This window comes from Lathyrus oleraceus, chromosome 5 (assembly GCF_024323335.1).
Source record: "Lathyrus oleraceus cultivar Zhongwan6 chromosome 5, CAAS_Psat_ZW6_1.0, whole genome shotgun sequence".
Lineage (NCBI taxonomy): Eukaryota > Viridiplantae > Streptophyta > Magnoliopsida > Fabales > Fabaceae > Lathyrus > Lathyrus oleraceus.
In genome coordinates this window covers 623653253-623676826 of record NC_066583.1, presented here as the reverse complement: position 1 = coordinate 623676826, position 23574 = coordinate 623653253, and the positions used below count along the sequence as shown (strand labels likewise).

At 33.4% G+C, this 23574-nt stretch overlaps 11 non-coding genes and 1 pseudogene across 11 annotated transcripts; all 12 read left to right on the top strand.

Moving 5' to 3' along the window:
* The first annotated feature begins 722 nt into the window (after window positions 1-722).
* Window positions 723-822, top strand: LOC127088599 (uncharacterized; annotated as a pseudogene).
* A 3981-nt stretch (window positions 823-4803) lies between these two features.
* Window positions 4804-4889, top strand: TRNAY-GUA (transfer RNA tyrosine (anticodon GUA)). Its single transcript is given in 2 exon segments — window positions 4804-4840; window positions 4854-4889. It is a non-coding gene; the product is annotated as a tRNA-Tyr (tRNA).
* A 995-nt stretch (window positions 4890-5884) lies between these two features.
* TRNAY-GUA (transfer RNA tyrosine (anticodon GUA)) lies at window positions 5885-5970 on the top strand. The gene is given in 2 exon segments: window positions 5885-5921; window positions 5935-5970. It is a non-coding gene; the product is annotated as a tRNA-Tyr (tRNA).
* Window positions 5971-6965: 995 nt separating this feature from the next.
* On the top strand, window positions 6966-7051 carry TRNAY-GUA (transfer RNA tyrosine (anticodon GUA)). Its single transcript is given in 2 exon segments — window positions 6966-7002; window positions 7016-7051. It is a non-coding gene; the product is annotated as a tRNA-Tyr (tRNA).
* A 994-nt stretch (window positions 7052-8045) lies between these two features.
* Window positions 8046-8131, top strand: TRNAY-GUA (transfer RNA tyrosine (anticodon GUA)). Its single transcript is given in 2 exon segments — window positions 8046-8082; window positions 8096-8131. It is a non-coding gene; the product is annotated as a tRNA-Tyr (tRNA).
* A 995-nt stretch (window positions 8132-9126) lies between these two features.
* TRNAY-GUA (transfer RNA tyrosine (anticodon GUA)) lies at window positions 9127-9212 on the top strand. The gene is given in 2 exon segments: window positions 9127-9163; window positions 9177-9212. It is a non-coding gene; the product is annotated as a tRNA-Tyr (tRNA).
* A 996-nt stretch (window positions 9213-10208) lies between these two features.
* Window positions 10209-10294, top strand: TRNAY-AUA (transfer RNA tyrosine (anticodon AUA)). The gene is given in 2 exon segments: window positions 10209-10245; window positions 10259-10294. It is a non-coding gene; the product is annotated as a tRNA-Tyr (tRNA).
* Window positions 10295-12377: 2083 nt separating this feature from the next.
* On the top strand, window positions 12378-12463 carry TRNAY-GUA (transfer RNA tyrosine (anticodon GUA)). Its single transcript is given in 2 exon segments — window positions 12378-12414; window positions 12428-12463. It is a non-coding gene; the product is annotated as a tRNA-Tyr (tRNA).
* A 996-nt stretch (window positions 12464-13459) lies between these two features.
* On the top strand, window positions 13460-13545 carry TRNAY-GUA (transfer RNA tyrosine (anticodon GUA)). Its single transcript is given in 2 exon segments — window positions 13460-13496; window positions 13510-13545. It is a non-coding gene; the product is annotated as a tRNA-Tyr (tRNA).
* Window positions 13546-14584: 1039 nt separating this feature from the next.
* Window positions 14585-14670, top strand: TRNAY-GUA (transfer RNA tyrosine (anticodon GUA)). Its single transcript is given in 2 exon segments — window positions 14585-14621; window positions 14635-14670. It is a non-coding gene; the product is annotated as a tRNA-Tyr (tRNA).
* Window positions 14671-19089: 4419 nt separating this feature from the next.
* TRNAY-GUA (transfer RNA tyrosine (anticodon GUA)) lies at window positions 19090-19175 on the top strand. The gene is given in 2 exon segments: window positions 19090-19126; window positions 19140-19175. It is a non-coding gene; the product is annotated as a tRNA-Tyr (tRNA).
* A 3475-nt stretch (window positions 19176-22650) lies between these two features.
* On the top strand, window positions 22651-22736 carry TRNAY-GUA (transfer RNA tyrosine (anticodon GUA)). The gene is given in 2 exon segments: window positions 22651-22687; window positions 22701-22736. It is a non-coding gene; the product is annotated as a tRNA-Tyr (tRNA).
* Window positions 22737-23574: the final 838 nt, after the last annotated feature.

Sequence of the window (23574 nt, the reverse complement as noted above, 5' to 3'; positions counted from 1 at the left end):
CCAGCATTTTGTTATGAGTAGCCAGGGCATCTACTTTACTTGCTAGTTGTTTAATTTGTTCGCCAGTGTGTACATTCTGGTTTAAGAAATCTTTATTGGTTTACTGTTGAGAAGCTATAAAGTTCTCCATCATGATTTCCAAGTTGGATTTCCTAGGGGCGTTATTGTTAGATGTAGATGGGGTCGGCTTCTGATATCCCGGAGGTATAGCTGGGGCTTGATTTGGAGATTGTCCAGGTGCGTATAGAGCATTATTACTTTTATATGAAAAATTGGGATGATTCTTCCAATTTGAGTTATAGGTATGCGAATAGGGGCTTCCTTGAGCATAGTTTACTTGCTCTGCTTGGATTCCTATTAGGAGTTGACAATCTGCAGGAGTGTGACCTTGGATTCCACAGACTTCGCAATTCTGAGTTATGGCAACTACTGTGGCTGGAGGTGATACATTTAAACTTTCAATTTTCTGGACCAGAGCATCCACCTTTGCATTAACATGATCAAGGTTACTTATCTCGTACATGCCAGTTTTCGTTTGAGGTTTTTCCACCATTGTTCGTTCGGTTCCCCACTGATAGTGGTTTTGAGCCATGCTTTCGATAAGTTGGTAAGCGTCAGCATAAGGTTTGTTCATTAGTGCACCACCTGCGGCGGCATCTATTGTTAACCTCGTGTTGTACAGGAGACCATTATAGAATGTATGAATTACTAACCAGTCTTTTAAACCATGATGTGGACAAAGTCTCATCATGTCTTTGTATCTTTCCCATGCTTCGAAAAGAGACTCGTTATCTTTCTGTTTAAATCCATTTATTTGGGCTCTTGACATAGCTGTTTTGCTTGGCGGAAAATATCGAGCAAGAAAAACTTTCTTCAACTCGTTCCATGTGGTGACAGAGTTGGAAGGAAGAGATTGAAGCCATCTTCTAGCGCTATCTCTTAGTGAGAAAGGAAAAAGACGAAGTCGAATTGCCTCTGAAGTGACACCATTAGCTTTAACAGTATCAGCGTATTGGACAAATACGGATAAATGAAGGTTAGGATCCTCGGTAGGATTCCCAGAGAATTGGTTCTGTTGCACTGCCTGCAACAGTGAAGGTTTGAGTTCAAAGTTGTTTGCTTCGATTGCGGGTGGAGCAATACTTGAATGCGGTTCATCTTGCGATGGAGCGGCATAATCTCTAAGAGCACGAGCTGGTTCTGCCATCTCGGGTATCGAAGGGAAAATATTTTTGAAATCAGGAAGTTCTACAGGAGGGAGATTGTTTGCAGCATGATATTCCCGAATTCGTCGTAAGACTCGGAGATATAGTTCGATGTCGTTGATTCGTAAGTATAGCGGTTCGCCTTGAAAGCGAGTGCGTGGCATACAAATCAACGAAAGAAAGAAAAGAAAAAGAAAAGCCTTAGTCTCTACAGTGTAACAGGAGAATTACGATATCGACTAAATAAAAGTCCCCGGCAACGGCGCCAAAAACTTGATCGCTTGACTTTATGAGTCGATTTGGGGTACAAACTTCAAGTGCACAGTTCTATCGCGTAGTTTTAAAAGATATCGATCCCACAGGGACTTATGAATCGATATACCGTTATCTAAGGTTACTTCGTAAAGCTAAGGCAGGTAATACTTTGATTTTTGGGGGAAAAGGCTAAAACTAAAATAAGATCTAAAATTAATATCTAATAAGCGGATATTGGTATGTAATTCGTCGTAATTAGGGAATCAATCCTTTATTGGTTTCTTGGTTTTAAAGTAGATCTTTTCAGTTGACGCCATTGGTTAAAAGTTTTATCTCAAACTCTCGCTCTGTTGAATAAACTATGATTTTATATTAACGTAGCTGTCACTTATAGTTAAGTCAAAAACCACTTTTTGAAAACAATAGAATCCGTAGAAACTCTTTTTAAGAAAACACTAATCGTTTAAACACCCTTATCTCAAACTCTCGCTCTGTTGACTTAGGTTATATAATTAAATTCAAATGCTTAACTCTCGTCCTCACATCCAATCTTTAAAAATACTTTTTGAAAAAGGTTAGAATTTAATTAACTCTAAAAATTGCTCTCCCCCTGATCTAGAATTAATGTCCAATTTACACTGTCCAGTCAAAACCTCAAACTCTCGCTCTATTGATTTTAACTTCTTTATGTCTTTTACTTTCGTACAAAAACTTTGTTATTAAACCTGTAAATTGAGACCGTAAAAAGAGTGATTTTAATTTTAAAGTTAATTAAACCAACTTAGTTTTGATTCCTTCATTCCGCTTACTTTACATACCGATACCTAAATAAATCAGCCAGACATGCTAAACAGACTTAAATAAATAACATGCATAAACATATTCATCACAGGCAAGCAGCAAAAATTAATAATAAAAACAAGCATATATAAATTCAACAAATAAATAAAGAACCCGAATAATTAAATAGCAGTCTTGAACACTCCACCACAGACCGGTTGGATTTGTTCTTGAGTTCTTCAATCAGGCAGAAAAATAAAACGAAGGAAGGAATAAAAAACTAGATTCTAACGTAAGGTTAGATCCGGTAAAAGGTACACAATAGTTTCCGGTGTAGAAACTATTGTGCGAAAAATTAATTAAGAGCTAGAAAAGAAAATAGAATTGCAAAAGAAAACAATATAGAAATTTGTAAAAGTAATACTGTAAAAATATGCCTAAGCTGCTGGAAGAAGAAAAAATGCGAAAACGGCAAAAATCTGGAAAAAGCGTGGAAGCGTGGAAGCGTGGAACCAAGAGCTTTCCAAAAAGCTACTATTTATATGCTACCTCCTGTAACTGCCTTCCGCGTCAAAAGTCTTCAACGTGCAGAATAGTTGGGCGTGGAAATAGGACTCAACTTCTCTGAAGCGTTCCTTGTGCCTCAAATATAGGGGAAGGGTGTGACGTCCGTCACACCATGTGTGACGCTCGTCACACAAGTGAATATAGCATGACGCTCGTCACAACCTCTGTGACGCTCGTCACAGGCACAACGCCTGTGCCTTCTTTGGGCTGGGCTTGGCTTTTGCTATTTGTTTCCAAAAACTTCTTTTTGCACCTCCTTTTCTTCCTTTTTTTTACTTTTGCTTCAAATAGATACCTGAGATAAATAGAAAGAAAATACCGCGTAACATCCGATAAAATGAAATAAAATAAAGTAAATAATAATATAATTTAATTGCATTAAGTCCTAAAATGTGATATAGTTTCATGTTATCAACAAGTTTGTTTGTCGATTGTGAATATGACAAGCAATATTCATTACTTCTACCCCAAATGGATGTGGGATAGGTTTGACATGGACCATAACTCTCGACATTTCTTGCAAAGCACGATTCTTCCTTTTCACAATCTCATTCTACTGAGGTGTGACGATGACAGATTACTCATGGGAAATCCTTTTAGTAGTGCAAAATCAAGAGAAGCCATAGTTCTCAAATTCTTTGTCATGGTCGTTTTGAATGCTAATGATCTTGTCAATCTCTTATCCTTTTTCATGTTCCAAACAAAGACAAAGAGTTTCAATTTCATGTTAATTTTGAATTAATTGATATAAACAAAATTTTATTATAACTTATATAAATGTCTTTACTACATTAAAATAATAATCTTGGTCACCTCACCTACATAATACACACAAATTACATGTGGTGTTTTACACAATTGTATTATTAGTTATAAAAAAACGCAATCAACAACCGGCTTTAGCTCTGTTGGTAGAGCGGAGGACTGTAGTTGTCAAACAGACATCCTTAGGTCACTGGTTCGAATCCGGTAGGTCAGATCAAACTTTTACATTTCTCTTTTTATCTAATAAATCATTATGTAACATGGGACTCCACTCATAAGAGGGAGGTGAATTGTGTGTTTCATAAAAACTGTAGTTTGAAACTTTTATCATTATTTTTAAAGTTGAAAAACATTTTAAATATGTTTTAATAAATTAGCAGTGGAAATATAAATAAGCAAAAAATAGAGAGTTGATGATTAGAGATTATAACGCCAGCAATTATAGAAGTTCGGTCAAAGTGAAGTGACCTAATTCTCTCTGCAAGATTTGATCTTGAGAGTATAGAATAATTAATATGAGTGGGTTGAACTATTGAACTCCTTTATACAAGGGATATGAAGTTTCGAGCTAACTTACAACAAAACATTAAACACCGGAGAGAAGAGATTAATCATCCTTCCAAACAGCGGATTAAAGCAGTTAATCTTATTTCCAAATAGTGACTTAAATAAGGTGTAATGCTAAACATATGAAAATATTTAACATGGGCTTCATCCCCCTCCATATCTCATAGTGAGTGATCTTGGTAAGCGACAAGTTTGTTAGTCGATTGTGAATATGAGAAGCAATATTCATTACTTCTACCCCAAATGGATGTGGTATATGTTTGACATGGACCATTAGTCTCGACATTTCTTGCAAAGCACGATTCTTCCTTCTGACAATCTCATTCTAGAGAGGTTTAACGAGGACAGATAACGCATGGGAAATCCCTTTAGTAGTGCAAAATCAAGAGAAGCCATAGTTCTCAAATTCTTTGTCATGGTCGTTTTGAATGCTAATGATCTTGTCAATCTCTTATCCTTTTTCATGTTCCAAACAAAGACAAAGAGTTTCAATTTCATGTTAACTTGAATTAATTGATATAAACAAAATTTTAATATAACTTATATAAATTTCTTTACTACACTAAAATAATAATCTTGGTCACCTCACCTACAGAATACACACAAATTACATGCGGTGTTTTACACAATTGTATTCTAAGTTATAAAAAAACGCAATCACCGACCGACCTTAGCTCAGTTGGTAGAGCGGAGGACTGTAGTTGTCAAACGGACATCCTTAGGTCACTGGTTCGAATCCGGTAGGTCGGATCAAAATTTTACATTTCTCTTTTTATCTATCAATGAAACTCAAAACATAATAAATCATTGTTGAACCTAAGACTCCACTCATAAGAGGGAGATAAATTGTGTGTTTCATAAAAACATTTTAAATATGTTTTAATAAATTAGCAGTGGAAATATAAATAAGGAAAAAATAGAGAGTTGATGATTAGAGATTATAACGCCAGCAATTATAGAAGTTCGGTCAAAGTGAAGTGACCTAAATCTCTCTGCAAGATTTGATCTTGAGAGTATAGAATAATTCATATGAGTGGGGTGAACTATTGAACTCCTTTATACAAGGGATATGAAGTTTCGAGCTAACTTACAACTAAACATTAAACACCGGAGAGAAGAGATTAATCGTCCTTCCAAACAGCGGATTGAAGCAGTTAGTCTTATTTCCAAATAGTGACTTGAATAAAGTGTAATGCTAAACATATGAAAATATTTAACATGGGCTTCATCCCCCTCCATTTCTCATAGTGAGTGATCTTGGTAAGCGACAAGTTTATTAGTCGATTGTGACTATGACAAGCAATATTCATTACTTTTACCCCAAATGGATGTGGTATATGTTTGACATGGACCATAAGTCTCGACATTTCTTGCAAAGCTTGATTCTTCCTTTTGACAATCACATTCTACAGAGGTGTAACGAGGACAGATAACTCATGGGAAATCCCTTTAGTAGTGCAAAATCAAGAGAAGCCATAGTTCTCAAATTCTTTGTCATGGTCGTTTTGAATGCTAATGATCTTGTCAATCTCTTATCCTTTTTCATGTTCCAAACAAAGACAAAGAGTTTCAATTTCATGTTAACTTTGAATTAATTGATATAAACAAAATTTTAATATAACTTATATAAATGTCTTTTCTACATTAAAATAATAATCTTGGTCACCTCACCTACAGAATACACACAAATTACATGCAGTGTTTTACACAATTGTATTCTTAGTTATAAAAAATGCAATCAACAACCGACCTTAGCTCAGTTGGTAGAGCGGAGGACTGTAGTTGTCAAACAGACATCCTTAGGTCACTGGTTCGAATCCGGTAGGTCGGATTAAAATTTTACATTTCTCTTTTTATCTATCAATGAAACTCAAAACATAATAAATCATTGTTGAACATGGGACTCCACTCATAAGAGGGAGATGAATTGTGTGTTTCATAAAAACATTTTAAATATGTTTTAATAAATTAGCAGTGGAAATATAAATAAGGAAAAAATAGAGAATTGCTGATTAGAGATTATAACGCCAGCAATTATAGAAGTTCGGTCAAAGTGAAGTGACCTAAATCTCTCTGCAAGATTTGATCTTGAGAGTATAGAATAATTCATATGAGTGGGTTGAACTATTGAACTCCTTTATACAAGGGATATGAAGTTTCGAGCTAACTTACAACTAAACATTAAACACCGGAGAAAAGAGATTAATCGTCCTTCCAAACAGCGGATTGAAGCAGTTAGTCTTATTTCCAAATAGTGACTTGAATAAAGTGTAATGCTAAACATATGAAAATATTTAACACGGGCTTCATCCCCCTCCATTTCTCATAGTGAGTGATCTTGGTAAGCGACAAGTTTGTTAGTCGATTGTGAATATGACAAGCAATATTCATTACTTTTACCCCAAATGGATGTGGTATATGTTTGACATGGACCATAAGTCTCGACATTTCTTGCAAAGCTTGATTCTTCCTTTTGACAATCACATTCTACAGAGGTGTAACGAGGACAGATAACTCATGGGAAATCCCTTTAGTAGTGCAAAATCAAGAGAAGCCATAGTTCTCAAATTCTTTGTCATGGTCGTTTTGAATGCTAATGATCTTGTCAATCTCTTATCCTTTTTCATGTTCCAAACAAAGACAAAGAGTTTCAATTTCATGTTAACTTTGAATTAATTGATATAAACAAAATTTTAATATAACTTATATAAATGTCTTTTCTACATTAAAATAATAATCTTGGTCACCTCACCTACAAAATACACACAAATTACATGCAGTGTTTTACACAATTGTATTCTTAGTTATAAAAAATGCAATCAACAACCGACCTTAGCTCAGTTGGTAGAGCGGAGGACTGTAGTTGTCAAACAGACATCCTTAGGTCACTGGTTTGAATCCGGTAGGTCGGATTAAAATTTTACATTTCTCTTTTTATCTATCAATGAAACTCAAAACATAATAAATCATTGTTGAACATGGGACTCCACTCATAAGAGGGAGATGAATTGTGTGTTTCATAAAAACATTTTAAATATGTTTTAATAAATTAGCAGTGGAAATATAAATAAGGAAAAAATAGAGAGTTGCTGATTAGAGATTATAACGCCAGCAATTATAGAAGTTCGGTCAAAGTGAAGTGACCTAAATCTCTCTGCAAGATTTGATCTTGAGAGTATAGAATAATTCATATGAGTGGGTTGAACTATTGAACTCCTTTATACAAGGGATATGAAGTTTCGAGCTAACTTACAACTAAACATTAAACACCGGAGAAAAGAGATTAATCGTCCTTCCAAACAGCGGATTGAAGCAGTTAGTCTTATTTCCAAATAGTGACTTGAATAAAGTGTAATGCTAAACATATGAAAATATTTAACACGGGCTTCATCCCCCTCCATTTCTCATAGTGAGTGATCTTGGTAAGCGACAAGTTTGTTAGTCGATTGTGAATATGACAAGCAATATTCATTACTTTTACCCCAAATGGATGTGGTATATGTTTGACATGGACCATAAGTCTCGACATTTCTTGCAAAGCTTGATTCTTCCTTTTGACAATCACATTCTACAGAGGTGTAACGAGGACAGATAACTCATGGGAAATCCTTTAGTAGTGCAAAATCAAGAGAAGCCATAGTTCTCAAATTCTTTGTCATGGTCGTTTTGAATGCTAATGATCTTGTCAATCTCTTATCCTTTTTCATGTTCCAAACAAAGACAAAGAGTTTCAATTTCATGTTAACTTTGAATTAATTGATATAAACAAAATTTTAATATAACTTATATAAATGTCTTTTCTACATTAAAATAATAATCTTGGTCACCTCACCTACAAAATACACACAAATTACATGCAGTGTTTTACACAATTGTATTCTTAGTTATAAAAAATGCAATCAACAACCGACCTTAGCTCAGTTGGTAGAGCGGAGGACTGTAGTTGTCAAACAGACATCCTTAGGTCACTGGTTTGAATCCGGTAGGTCGGATTAAAATTTTACATTTCTCTTTTTATCTATCAATGAAACTCAAAACATAATAAATCATTGTTGAACATGGGACTCCACTCATAAGAGGGAGATGAATTGTGTGTTTCATAAAAACATTTTAAATATGTTTTAATAAATTAGCAGTGGAAATATAAATAAGGAAAAAATAGAGAGTTGCTGATTAGAGATTATAACGCCAGCAATTATAGAAGTTCGGTCAAAGTGAAGTGACCTAAATCTCTCTGCAAGATTTGATCTTGAGAGTATAGAATAATTCATATGAGTGGGTTGAACTATTGAACTCCTTTATACAAGGGATATGAAGTTTCGAGGTAACTTACAACTAAACATTAAACACCGGAGAAAAGAGATTAATCGTCCTTCCAAACAGCGGATTGAAGCAGTTAGTCTTATTTCCAAATAGTGACTTGAATAAAGTGTAATGCTAAACATATGAAAATATTTAACACGGGCTTCATCCCCCTCCATTTCTCATAGTGAGTGATCTTGGTAAGCGACAAGTTTGTTAGTCGATTGTGAATATGACAAGCAATATTCATTACTTTTACCCCAAATGGATATGGTATATGTTTGACATGGACCATAAGTCTCGACATTTCTTGCAAAGCTTGATTCTTCCTTTTGACAATCACATTCTACAGAGGTGTAACGAGGACAGATAACTCATGGGAAATCCCTTTAGTAGTGCAAAATCAAGAGAAGCCATAGTTCTCAAATTCTTTGTCATGGTCGTTTTGAATGCTAATGATCTTGTCAATCTCTTATCCTTTTTCATGTTCCAAACAAAGACAAAGAGTTTCAATTTCATGTTAACTTTGAATTAATTGATATAAACAAAATTTTAATATAACTTATATAAATGTATTTTCTACATTAAAATAATAATCTTGGTCACCTCACCTACAAAATACACACAAATTACATGCAGATTTTTACACAATTGTATTCTTAGTTATAAAAAATGCAATCAACAACCGACCTTAGCTCAGTTGGTAGAGCGGAGGACTGTAGTTGTCAAACAGACATCCTTAGGTCACTAGTTTGAATCCGGTAGGTCGGATTAAAATTTTACATTTCTCTTTTTATCTATCAATGAAACTCAAAACATAATAAATCATTGTTGAACATGGGACTCCACTCATAAGAGGGAGATGAATTGTGTGTTTCATAAAAACATTTTAAATATGTTTTAATAAATTAGCAGTGGAAATATAAGTAAGGAAAAAATAGAGAGTTGCTGATTAGAGATTATAACGCCAGCAATTATAGAAGTTCGGTCAAAGTGAAGTGACCTAAATCTCTCTGCAAGATTTGATCTTGAGAGTATAGAATAATTCATATGAGTGGGTTGAACTATTGAACTCCTTTATACAAGGGATATGAAGTTTCGAGCTAACTTACAACTAAACATTAAACACCGGAGAAAAGAGATTAATCGTCCTTCCGAACAGCGGAAATAAGCAGTTAGTCTTATTTCCAAATAGTGACTTGAATAAAGTGTAATGCTAAACATATGAAAATATTTAACATGGGCTTCATCCCCCTCCATTTCTCATAGTGAATGATCTTGGTAAGCGACAAGTTTGTTAGTCGATTGTGAATATGACAAGCAATATTCATTACTTCTACCCCAAATGGATGTGGTATATGTTTGACATGGACCATAAGTCTCGACATTTCTTGCAAAGCACGATTCTTCCTTTTTACAATCTCATTCTACAGAGGTGTAACGAGGACAGATAACTAATGGGAAATCCCTTTAGTAGTGCAAAATCAAGTGAAGCCATAGTTCTCAAATTCTTTGTCATGGTCGTTTTGAATGCTAATGATCTTGTCAATCTCTTATCCTTCTTCATGTTCCAAACAAAGACAAAGAGTTTCAATTTCATGTTAACTTTGAATTAATTGATATAAACAAAATTTTAATATAACTTATATAAATTTCTTTACTATACTAAAAAAATAATCTTGGTCACCTCACCTACAGAATACACACAAATTACATGCGGTGTTTTACACAATTGTATTCTAAGTTATAAAAAAACGCAATCAACGACCGACCTTAGCTCAGTTGGTAAAGCGGAGGACTATAGTTGTCAAACAGACATCCTTAGGTCACTGGTTTGAATCCGGTAGGTCGGATCAAAATTTTACATTTCTCTTTTTATCTATCAATGAAACTCAAAACATAATAAATCATTGTTGAACTTGGGACTCCACTCATAAGAGTGATGAATTGTGTGTTTCATAAAAACATTTTAAATATGTTTTAATAAATTAGCAGTGGAAATATAAATCATTTTAAATATGTTTTAAATAGAGAGTTGCTGATTAGAGATTATAACGCCAGCAATTGTAGAAGTTCGGTCAAAGTGAAGTGACATAAATCTCTCTGCAAGATTTGATCTTGAGAGTATAGAATAATTCATATGAGTGGGTTGAACTATTGAACTCCTTTATACAAGGGATATGAAGTTTCGAGCTAACTTACAACTAAACATTAAACACCAGAGAAAAGAGATTAATCGTCCTTCCAAACAGCGGAAATAAGCAGTTAGTCTTATTTCCAAATAGTGACTTGAATAAAGTGTAATGCTAAACATATGAAAATATTTAACATGGGCTTCATCCCCCTCCATTTCTCATAGTGAGTGATCTTGGTAAGCGACAAGTTTGTTAGTCGATTGTGAATATGACAAGCAATATTCATTACTTCTACCCCAAATGGATGTGGTATATGTTTGACATGGACCATAAGTCTCGACATTTCTTGCAAAGCACGATTCTTCCTTTTTACAATCTCATTCTACAGAGGTGTAACGAGGACAGATAACTAATGGGAAATCCCTTTAGTAGTGCAAAATCAAGTGAAGCCATAGTTCTCAAATTCTTTGTCATGGTCGTTTTGAATGCTAATGATCTTGTCAATCTCTTATCCTTCTTCATGTTCCAAACAAAGACAAAGAGTTTCAATTTCATGTTAACTTTGAATTAATTGATATAAACAAAATTTTAATATAACTTATATAAATTTCTTTACTATACTAAAAAAATAATCTTGGTCACCTCACCTACAGAATACACACAAATTACATGCGGTGTTTTACACAATTGTATTCTAAGTTATAAAAAAACGCAATCAACGACCGACCTTAGCTCAGTTGGTAAAGCGGAGGACTATAGTTGTCAAACAGACATCCTTAGGTCACTGGTTTGAATCAGGTAGGTCGGATCAAAATTTTACATTTCTCTTTTTATCTATCAATGAAACTCAAAACATAACAAATCATTGTTGAACTTGGGACTCCACTCATAAGAGTGATGAATTGTGTGTTTCATAAAAACATTTTAAATATGTTTTAATAAATTAGCAGTGGAAATATAAATAAGGAAAAAATAGAGAGTTGCTGATTAGAGATTATAACGCCAGCAATTATAGAAGTTCGGTCAAAGTGAAGTGACCTAAATATCTCTGCAAGATTTGATCTTGAGAGTATAGAATAATTCATATGAGTGGGTTGACCTATTGAACTCCTTTATACAAGGGATATGAAGTTTCGAGCTAACTTACAACTAAACATTAAACACCGGAGAGAAGAGATTAATCGTCCTTCCAAACAGCGGATTGAAGCAGTTAGTCTTATTTCCAAATAGTGACTTGAATAAAGTGTAATGCTAAACATATGAAAATATTTAACATGGGCTTCATCCCCCTCCATTTCTCATAGTGAGTGATCTTGGTAAGCGACAAGTTTGTTAGTCGATTGTGAATATGACAAGCAATATTCATTACTTCTACCCCAAATGGATGTGGTATATGTTTGACATGGACCATAAGTCTCGACATTTCTTGCAAAGCACGATTCTTCCTTTTTACAATCTCATTCTACAGAGGTGTAACGAGGACAGATAACTCATGGGAAATCCCTTTAGTAGTGCAAAATCAAGAGAAGCCATAGTTCTCAAATTCTTTGTCTTGGTCGTTTTGAATGCTAATGATCTTGTCAATCTCTTATCCTTTTTCATGTTCCAAACAAAGACAAAGAGTTTCAATTTCATGTTAACTTTGAATTAATTGATATAAACAAAATTTTAATATAACTTATATAAATTTCTTTACTCAACTAAAATAATAATCTTGGTCACCTCACCTACAGAATACACACAAATTACATGCGGTGTTTTACATAATTGTATTCTTAGTTATAAAAAATGCAATCAACAACCGACCTTAGCTCAGTTGGTAGAGCGGAGGACTGTAGTTGTCAAACAGACATCCTTAGGTCACTGGTTCGAATCCGGTAAGTCGGATTAAAATTTTACATTTCTCTTTTTATCTATCAATGAAACTCAAAACATAATAAATCATTGTTGAACATGAGACTCCACTCATAAGAGGGAGATGAATTGTGTGTTTCATAAAAACATTTTAAATATGTTTTAATAAATTAGCAGTGGAAATATAAATAAGGAAAAAATAGAGAGTTGCTGATTAGAGATTATAACGCCAGCAATTGTAGAAGTTCGGTCAAAGTGAAGTGACATAAATCTCTCTGCAAGATTTGATCTTGAGAGTATAGAATAATTCATATGAGTGGGTTGAACTATTGAACTCCTTTATACAAGGGATATGAAGTTTCGAGCTAACTTACAACTAAACATTAAACACCAGAGAAAAGAGATTAATCGTCCTTCCAAACAGCGGATTGAAGCAGTTAGTCTTATTTCCAAATAGTGACTTGAATAAAGTGTAATGCTAAACATATGAAAATATTTAACATGGGCTTCATCCCCCTCCATTTCCCATAGTGAGTGATCTTGGTAAGCGACAAGTTTGTTAGTCGATTGTGAATATGACAAGCAATATTCATTACTTCTACCCCAAATGGATGTGGTATATGTTTGACATGGACCATAAGTCTCGACATTTCTTGCAAAGCACGATTCTTCCTTTTGACAATCTCATTCTACAGAGGTGTAACGAGGACAGATAACTCATGGGAAATCCCTTTAGTAGTGCAAAATCAAGAGAAGCCATAGTTCTCAAATTCTTTGTCTTGGTCGTTTTGAATGCTAATGATCTTGTCAATCTCTTATCCTTTTTCATGTTCCAAACAAAGACAAAGAGTTTCAATTTCATGTTAACTTTGAATTAATTGATATAAACAAAATTTTAATATAACTTATATAAATTTCTTTACTCAACTAAAATAATAATCTTGGTCACCTCACCTACAGAATACACACAAATTACATGCGGTGTTTTACACAATTGTATTCTAAGTTATAAAAAAACGCAATCAACGACCGACCTTAGTTCAGTTGGTAGAGCGGAGGACTGTAGTTGTCAAACAGACATCCTTAGGTCACTGGTTCGAATCCGGTAGGTCGGATTAAAATTTTACATTTCTCTTTTTATCTATCAATGAAACTCAAAACATAATAAATCATTGTTGAACCTGGGACTCCACTCATAAGAGGGAGGTGAATTGTGTGTTTCATAAAAACTATAGTTTGAAAAACTTTTATCATTATTTTTAAAGTTGAAAAACATTTTAAATATGTTTTAATAAATTAGCAGTGGAAATATAAGTAAGCAAAAAGTAGAGAGTTGATGATTAGAGATTATAACGCCAACATTATAGAAGTTCGGTCAAAGTGAAGTGACCTAATTCTCTCTGCAAGATTTGATCTTGAGAGTATAGAATAATTCATATGAGTAGGTTGAACTATTGAACTCTTTTATACAAGGGATATGAAGTTTCGAGCTAACTTACAACTAAACATTAAACACCGGAGAGAAGAGATTAATCGTCCTTCCAAACAGCGGATTGAAGCAGTTAGTCTTATTTCCAAATAGTGACTTGAATAAAGTGTAATGCTAAACATATGAAAATATTTAACATGGGCTTCATCCCCCTCCATATCTCATAGTGAGTGATCTTGGTAAGCGACAAGTTTGTTAGTCGATTGTGAATATGATAAGCAATATTCATTACTTCTACCCCAAATGGATGTGGTATATGTTTGACATAGACCATAAGTCTCGACATTTCTTGCAAAGCACGATTCTTCCTTTTGACAATCTCATTCTACAGAGGTGTAACGAGGACAGACAACTCATGGGAAATCCCTTTAGTAGTGCAAAATTAAGAGAAGCCATAGTTCTTAAATTCTTTGTCTTGGTCGTTTTGAATGCTAATGATCTTGTCAATCTCTTATCCTTTTTCATGTTCCAAACAAAGACAAAGAGTTTCAATTTCATGTTAACTTTGAATTAATTGATATAAACAAAATTTTAATATAACTTATATAAATTTCTTTACTACACTAAAATAATAATCTTGGTTACCTCACCTACAGAATACACACAAATTACATGCGGTGGTTTACACAATTGTATTCTAAGTTATAAAAAAACGCAATCAACGACCGACCTTAGCTCAGTTGGTTGAGCGGAGGACTGTAGTTGTCAAACAGACATCCTTAGGACACTGGTTCGAATCCGGTAGGTCGGATCAAAATTTTACATTTCTCTTTTTATCTATCAATGAAACTCAAAACATAATAAATCATTGTTGAACCTGGGACTCCACTCATAAGAGGAAGGTGAATTTTGTGTTTCATAAAAACTGTAGTTTGAAAAACTTTTATCATTATTTTTAAAGTTGAAAAACATTTTAAATATGTTTTAATAAATTAGTAGTGGAAATATAAGTAAGCAAAAAATAGAGAGTTGATGATTAGAGATTATAACGCCAACAATTATAGAAGTTCGGTCAAAGTGAAGTGACCTAATTCTCTCTGCAAGATTTGATCTTGAGAGTATAGAATAATTCATATGAGTGGGTTGAACTATTGAACTCCTTTATACAAGGGATACGAAGTTTCGAGCTAACTTACAACTAAACATTAAACACCGGAGAGAAGAGATTAATCGTCCTTCCAAACAGCGGATTGAAGCAGTTAGTCTTATTTCCAAATAGTGACTTGAATAAAGTGTAATGCTAAACATATGAATATATTTAACATGGGCTTCATCCCCCTCCATATCTCATAGTGAGTGATCTTGGTAAGCGACAAGTTTGTTAGTCGATTGTGAATATGATAAGCAATATTCATTACTTCTACCCCAAATGGATGTGGTATATGTTTGACATGGACCATAAGTCTCGACATTTCAGGCAAAGCACGATTCTTCCTTTTGACAATCTCATTCTACAGAGGTGTAACGAGGACAGATAACTCTTGGGAAATCCCTTTAGTAGTGCATTTTCAAAAGAAGCCGTAGTTCTCAAATTCTTTGTCATGGTCGTTTTGAATGCTAATGATCTTGTCAATCTCTTATCCTTTTTCATCTTCCAAACAAAGACAAAGAGTTTCAATTTCATGTTAACTTTGAATTAATTGATATAAACAAAATTTTAATATAACTTATATAAATGTCTTTACTACATTAAAATAATAATCTTGGTCACCTCACCTACAGAATACACACAAATTACATGCGGTGTTTTACACAATTGTATTCTAAGTTATAAAAAAACACAATCAACGATTGACCTTAGGTCAGTTGGTAGAGCGGAGGACTGTAGTTGTCAAACAGACTCCTTAGGTCACTGGGTCGAATCCGGTAGGTCGGATCAAAATTTTACATTTCTCTTTTTATCTATCAATGAAACTCAAAACATAATAAATCATTATTAAACACGGGACTCCACTCATAAGAGGGAGGTGAATTCTAGGTTTCATAAAAACTGTACTTTGAAAAACTTTTATCATTATTTTTAAAGTTGAAAAACATTTTAAATATGTTTTAATAAATTAGCAGTGGAAATATAAATAAGCAAAAAATAGAGAGTTGATGATTAGAGATTATAACGCCAGGAATTATAGATGTTCGGTCAAAGTGAAGTGACCTAACTCTCTCTGCACGATTTGATCTTGAGAGTATAGAATAATTCATATGAGTGGGTTGAACTATTGAACTCCTTTATACAAGGAATATGGAGTTTCGAGCTAACTTACAACTAAACATTAAACACCGGAGAGAAGAGATTAATCGTCCTTCCAAACAGCGGATTGAACCAGTTAGTCTTATTTCCAAATAGTGACTTGAATAAAGTGTAATGCTAAACATATGAAAATATTTAACATGGGCTTCATCCCCCTCCATATCTCATAGTGAGTGATCTTGGTAAGCGACAAGTTTGTTAGTCGATTGTGAATATGACAAGCAATATTCATTACTTCTACCCCAAATGGAAGTGGTATATGTTTGACATGGGCCATAAGTCTCGACATTTCTTGCAAAGCATGATTCTTCCTTTTGACAATCTCATTCTACAGAGGTGTAACAAGGACAGATAACTCATGGGAAATCCCTTTAGTAGTGCAAAATCAAGAGAAGCCGTAGTTCTCAAATTCTTTGTCATGGTCGTTTTGAATGCTAATGATCTTGTCAATCTCTTATCCTTTTTCATGTTCCAAAAAAAGACAAAGAGTTTCAATTTCATGTTAACTTTGAATTAATTGATATAGACAAAATTTTAATATAACTTATATAAATGTCTTTGCTACATTAAAATGATAATCTTAGCACCTCACCTACACAATACACACAAATTACATCCCCCGTGTTTTAAACGATTATATTCTTAGTTATAAACGAAGGAAATCAACAACCGAACTTAGCTCAGTTGGTAGAACGGAGGACTGTAGTTGTCAAACAGACATCCTTAGGTCACCGGTTTGAATCCGGTAGGTCGGATCAAAATTTTAAATCTCTGTTTTTATCTATCAATGAAACTCAAAACATAATAAATCATTGTTGAACATGGGACTCCACTCATAAGAGGGAGGTGAATTGTGTGTTTCATAAAAATTGTAGTTTGAAAAACTTTGAGAATTATTTTCAAAGTTGAAAAACATTTTGAATATGTTTTTAATAAATTATCAGTGGAAATATAAATAAGCAAAAAATAGAGAGTTAATAATTAGAGATTATAAAGCCAATAATTATAGAAGTTCGGTCAAAATGAAGTGACCTAATTCTCTCTGCAAGATTTGATCTTGAGAGTATAGAATAATTCATATGAGTGGGTTGAACTATTGAACTCCTTTATACAAGGGATATGAAGTTTCGAGCTAACTTCCAACGAAATAAAAAACACGGGAGAGAAGAGATTAATCATCCTTCCAAACAGCGGATTGAAGCAATTAGGCTTCTTTCCAAATAGTAACTTGAATCAAGTGTAATGCTAAACATATGAAAATATTTAACGTTGGGATTCATCCACCTCCATATCTCATAGTGAGTGATCCTGGTAAGCGACAAGTTTGTTTGTCGATTGTGAATATGACAAGCAATATTCATTACTTCTACGCCAAACGGATGTGGGATAGGTTTGACATGGACCATAAGTCTCGACATTTCTTGCAAAGCACGATTCTTCCTTTTGACAATCTCATTCTTTTGAGGTGTGACGATGACAGATTACTCATGGGAAATCCCTTTAGTAGTGCAAAATCAAGAGAAGCCATAGTTCTCAAATTCTTTGTCATGGTCGTTTTGAATGCTAATGATCTTGTCAATCTCTTATCCTTTTTCATGTTCCAAACAAAGACAAAGAGTTTCAATTTCATGTTAACTTTGAATTAATTGATATAAACAAAATTTTAATATAACTTATATAAATGTCTTTACTACATTATAATAATAATCTTGGTCACCTCACCTACAGAATACACACAAATTACATGCTGTGTTTTACAAAATTGTATTCTAAGTTATAAAAAAATGCAATCAACGACCGACCTTAGCTCAGTTGGTAGAGAGGAGGACTGTAGTTGTCAAACAGACATCCTTAGGTCACTGGTTCAAATACGGTAGGTCGGATCAAAATATTACTTTCTCTTTTTATCTATCAATGAAACTCAAAACATAATAAATCATTGTTGAATATGGGACTCTACTCATAAGAGGGAGGTGAATTGTGTGTATCATAAAAACCGTAGTTTGAAAAACTTTTATCATTATTTTCAAAGTTGAAAAACATTTTAAATATGTTTTAATAAACTAGCAGTGGAAATATAAATAAGCAAAAAATAGAGAGTTGATGATTAGAGATTTAAACGCCAGCAATTATAGAAGTTCGGTCAAAGTGAAATGACCTAATTCTCTCTGCAAGATTTGATCTTTAGAGTATACAATAATTCATATGAGTGGGTTAAACTATTGAACTCCTTTATCCAAGGGATATGAAGTTTCGAGCTAACTTACAACAAAACATCAAACACCGGAGAGAAGAGATTAATCATCCTTCCAAACAGCAGATTGAAGCAGTTAGTCTTATTTCCAAATAGTAACTTGAATAAAGTGTAATGCTAAACATATGAAAATATTTAACATGGGCTTCATCCCCCTTCATATCTCATAGTGAATGATCTATGTAAGCGAAAAGTTTGTTAGTCGATTATGAATATGACAAGCAATATTCATTACTTCTACCCCAAATGGATGTGGTATATGTTTGACATGGACCATAAGTCTCGACATTTCTTGCAAAGCACGATTCTTCCTTTTGACAATCTCATTCTGCTGAGTTGTGACGAGGACAAATTACTTATGGGAAATCCTTTTAGTAGTGCAAAATCAAGAGAAGCCATATGTCTAATTTTTTTTTCATGGTCGTTTTGAATGCTAATGATCTTGTCAATCTCTTATGCTTTTTCATGTTCCAAACAAAGACAAAGAGTTTCAATTTCATGTTAATTTTTAATTAATTGAAATAAACTAAAATTTTAATATAACTTATATTAATGTCTTTACTACATTAAAATAATAATCTTGGTCACCTCACTTACAGAATACACACAAATTACATGCGGTGTTTTACACAATTGTATTCTTAGTTATAAAAAAACGCAATCACTAACCGACCTTAGCTCAGTTGGTAGAGCGGAGGACTGTAGTTGTCAAACAGACATCCTTAAGTCACTGGTTAGAATCCGGTAGGTCGGACCAAAATTTAACGTTTCTCTTTTTATCTATCAATGAAACTCAAAACATGTAGTTTGAAAAAACTTTTATCATTATTTTCAAAGTTGAATTTTTTTTAAATATGTTTTAATAAATTAGGAGTGGAAATATAAATAAGCAAAAAATAGAGAGTTGATGATTAGAGATTATAGCGGTAGGTCGGATCAAAAACTTACATTTCTCTTTTTATCTATCAATGAAACTCAAAACATAATAAATCATTGTTGAACATGGGACTCCACTCATAAGAGGGAGGTGAATTGTGTGTTTCATAAAAACTGTTGTTTGAAAAACTTTTATCATTATTTTTAAAGTTGAAAAACATTTTAAATATGTTTTTAATAAATTATCAGTGGAAATATAATAAAGCAAAAAATAGAGAGTTGATGATTTGAGATTATAACGCCAGCAATTATAGAAGTTCGGTCAAAGTGAAGTGACCTAATTCTCTCTGCAAGATTTGATCTTGAGAGTATACAATAATTGATATGAGTGGGTTGAACTATTGAACTCCTTTATACAAGGGATACGATGTTTCGAGCTAACTTACAAGAAAACATCAAACACCGAAGAGAAGAGATTAATTATCCTTCCAAAGAGCAGATTGAAGCAGTTAGTCTTATTTCCAAATAGTAACTTGAATAAAGTCTAATGCTAAACATATGAAAATATTTAACACGGGCTTCATCCCCCTTCATATCTCATAGTGAATGATCTTGGTAAGCGAAAAGTTTGTTAGTCGATTGTGAATATGACAAGCAATATTCATTACTTCTACCCCAAATGGATGTGGTATATGTTTGACATGGACCATAAGTCTCGACATTTCTTACAAAGCACGATTCTTCCTTTTGAAAATCTCATTCTACAGAGGTGTGACGAGGACAGAAAACTCATGGGAAATCCCTTTAGTGGTGAAAAATCAAGAGAAGCCATAGTTCTCAAATTCTTTGTCATGGTCGTTTTGAATGCTAATGATCTTGTCAATCTCTTATCCTTTTTCATGTTCCAAACAAAGACAAAGAGTTTCAATTTCATGTTAACTTTGAATTAATTGATACAGACAAAATTTTAATATAACTTATATAAATGTCTTTACTACATTAAAATGATAATCTTAGCACCTCACCTACACAATACACACAAATTACACCCCCCGTGTTTTAAACGATTATATTCTTAGTTATAAACGAAGGAAATCAACAACCGAACTTAGCTCAGTTGGTAGAACGGAGGACTGTAGTTGTCAAACAGACATCCTTAGGTCATTGGTTTGAATCCGGTAGGTCGGATCAAAATTTTAAATCTCTGTTTTTATCTATCAATGAAACTCAAAACATAATAAATCATTGTTGAACATGGGACTCCACTCATAAGATGGAGATGAATTGTGTGTTTCATAAAAACTGTAGTTTGAAAAACTTTTATAATTATTTTCAAAGTTGAAAAACATTTTGAATATGTTTTTAATAAATTATCAGTGGGAATATAAATAAGCAAAAAATAGATAGTTGATGATTAGAGATTATAACGCATCAATTATAGAAGTTTGGTCAAAATGAAGTGACCTAATTCTCTCTGCAAGATTTAATCTTGAGAGTATACAGTAATTCATATGAGTGGGTTGAACTATTGAACTCCTTTGTACAAGGGATATGAAGTTTCGAGCTAACTTCCAACCAAACATCAAACACTGGACAGAAGAGATTAATCATCCTTCCAAACAGTGGATTGAAGCAGTTAGGCTTGTTTCCAAATAGTAACTTGAATCAAGTGTAATGCTAAACATATGAAAATATATAACGTTGGGCTTCATCCACCTCCATATCTCATAGTGAGTGATCTTGGTACACGACAAGTTTGTTAGTCGATTGTGAATATGACAAGCAATATTCATTACTTCTACCCCAAATGGATGTGGGATAGGTTTGACATGGACCATAACTCTCGACATTTCTTGTAAGCACGATTCTTCCTTTTGACAATCTCATTCTGCTGAGGTGTGACGAGGACAAATTACTCATGGGAAATCCTTTTAGTAGTGCAAAATCAAGAGAAGCCATAGTTCTAATTTTTTTTCATGGTCGTTTAGAATGCTAATGATCTTGTCAATCTCTTATCCTTTTTCATGTTCCAAACAAAGACAAAGAGTTTCAATTTCATGTTAACTTTGAATTAATTGATACAGACAAAATTTTAATATAACTTATATAAATGTCTTTACTACATTAAAATGATAATCTTAGCACCTCACATACACAATACACACAAATTACATGCCCCGTGATTTAAACGATAGTATTCTTAGTTATAAACGAAGGAAATCAACAACCGAACTTAGCTCAGTTGGTAGAACAGAGGACTGTAGTTGTCAAACAGGCATCCTTAGGTCACTGGTTCGAATCCAGTAGGTCGGATCTAAATTTTACATTTCTCTTTTTATCTATCAATGAAGCTCAAAACATTATAAATCATTGTTGAACATGGGACTCCACTCAGAAGACGGAGGTGAATTGTGTGTATCATAAAAACCGTAGTTTGAAAAACTTGTATCATTATTTTCAAAGTTGAAAAACATTTTAAATATGTTTTAATAAACTAGCAGTGGAAATATAAATAAGCAAAAAATAGAGAGTTGATGATTAGAGATTTAAACGCCAGCAATTATAGAAGTTCGGTCAAAGTGAAATGACCTAACTCTCTCTGCAAGATTTGATCTTTAGAGTATACAATAATTCATATGAGTGGGTTAAACTATTGAACTCCTTTATCTAAGGGATATGAAGTTTCGAGCTAACTTACAACAAAACATCAAACACCGGAGAGAAGAGATTAATCATCCTTCCAAACAGCAGATTGAAGCAGTTAGTCTTATTTCCAAATAGTAACTTGAATAAAGTGTAATGCTAAACATATGAAAATATTTAACATGGGCTTCATCCCCCTTCATATCTCATAGTGAATGATCTATGTAAGCGAAAAGTTTGTTAGTCGATTGTGAATATGACAAGCAATATTCATTACTTCTACCCCAAATGGATGTGGTATATGTTTGACATGGACCATAAGTCTCGACATTTCTTGCTAAGCACGATTCTTCCTTTTGACAATCACATTCTGCTGAGTTGTGACGAGGACAAATTACTTATGGGAAATCCTTTTAGTAGTGCAAAATCAGGAGAAGCCATAGTTCTAAATTTTTTTTTTCATGGTCGTTTTGAATGCTAATGATCTTGCCAATCTCTTATCCTTTTTCATGTTCCAAACAAAGACAAAGAGTTTCAATTTCATGTTAATATTGAATTAATTGACATAAATTTTTTTTAATATAACTTATATTAATGTCTTTACTACATTAAAATAATAATCTTGGTCACCTCACCTATAGAATACACACAAATTACATGCGGTGTTTTACACAATTGTATTCTTAGTTATAAAAAAACGCAATCAACAACCAACCTTAGCTCAGTTGGTAGAGCAGAGGACTGTAGTTGTCAAACAGACATCCTTAGGTCACTGGTTAGAATCCGGTAGGTCGGACCAAAATTTAACGTTTCTCTTTTTATCTATCAATGAAACTCAAAACAAGTAGTTTGAAAAACTTTTATCATTATTTTCAAAGTTGAATTTTTTTTTAATATGTTTTAATAAATTAGCAGTGGAAATATAAATAAGCAAAAAATAGAGAGTTGATGTTTAGAGATTATAGCGGTAGGTCGGATCAAAAATTTACATTTCTCTTTTTATCTATCAATGAAACTCAAAACATAATAAATCATTGTTGAGCATGGGACTCCACTCATAAGAGGGAGGTGAATTGTGTGTTTTATAAAAACTGTAGTTTGAAAAACTTTTATCATTATTTTTAAAGTTGAAAAACATTTTAAATATGTTTTAATAAATTATCAGTGGAAATATAAATAAGCAAAAAATAGAGAGTTGATGATTAGAGATTATAACGCCAGCAATTATAGAAGTTCGGTCAAAGTGAAGTGACCTAATTCTCTCTGCAAGATTTGATCTTGAGAGTATACAATAATTCATATGAGTGGGTTGAACTATTGAACACCTTTATACAAGGGATATGAAGTTTCGAGCTAACTTACAAGGAAACATCAAACACCAGAGAGAAGAGATTAATCATCCTTCCAAAGAGCAGATTGAAGTAGTTAGTCTTATTTCCAAATAGCAACTTGAATAAAGTGTAATCCTAAACATATGAAAATATTTAACACGGGCTTCATCCCCCTTCATATCTCATAGTGAATGATCTTGGTAAGCGAAAAGTTTATTAGTCGATTGTGAATATGACAAGCAATATTCATTACTTCTACCCCAAATGGATGTGGTATATGTTTGACATGGACCATAAGTCTCG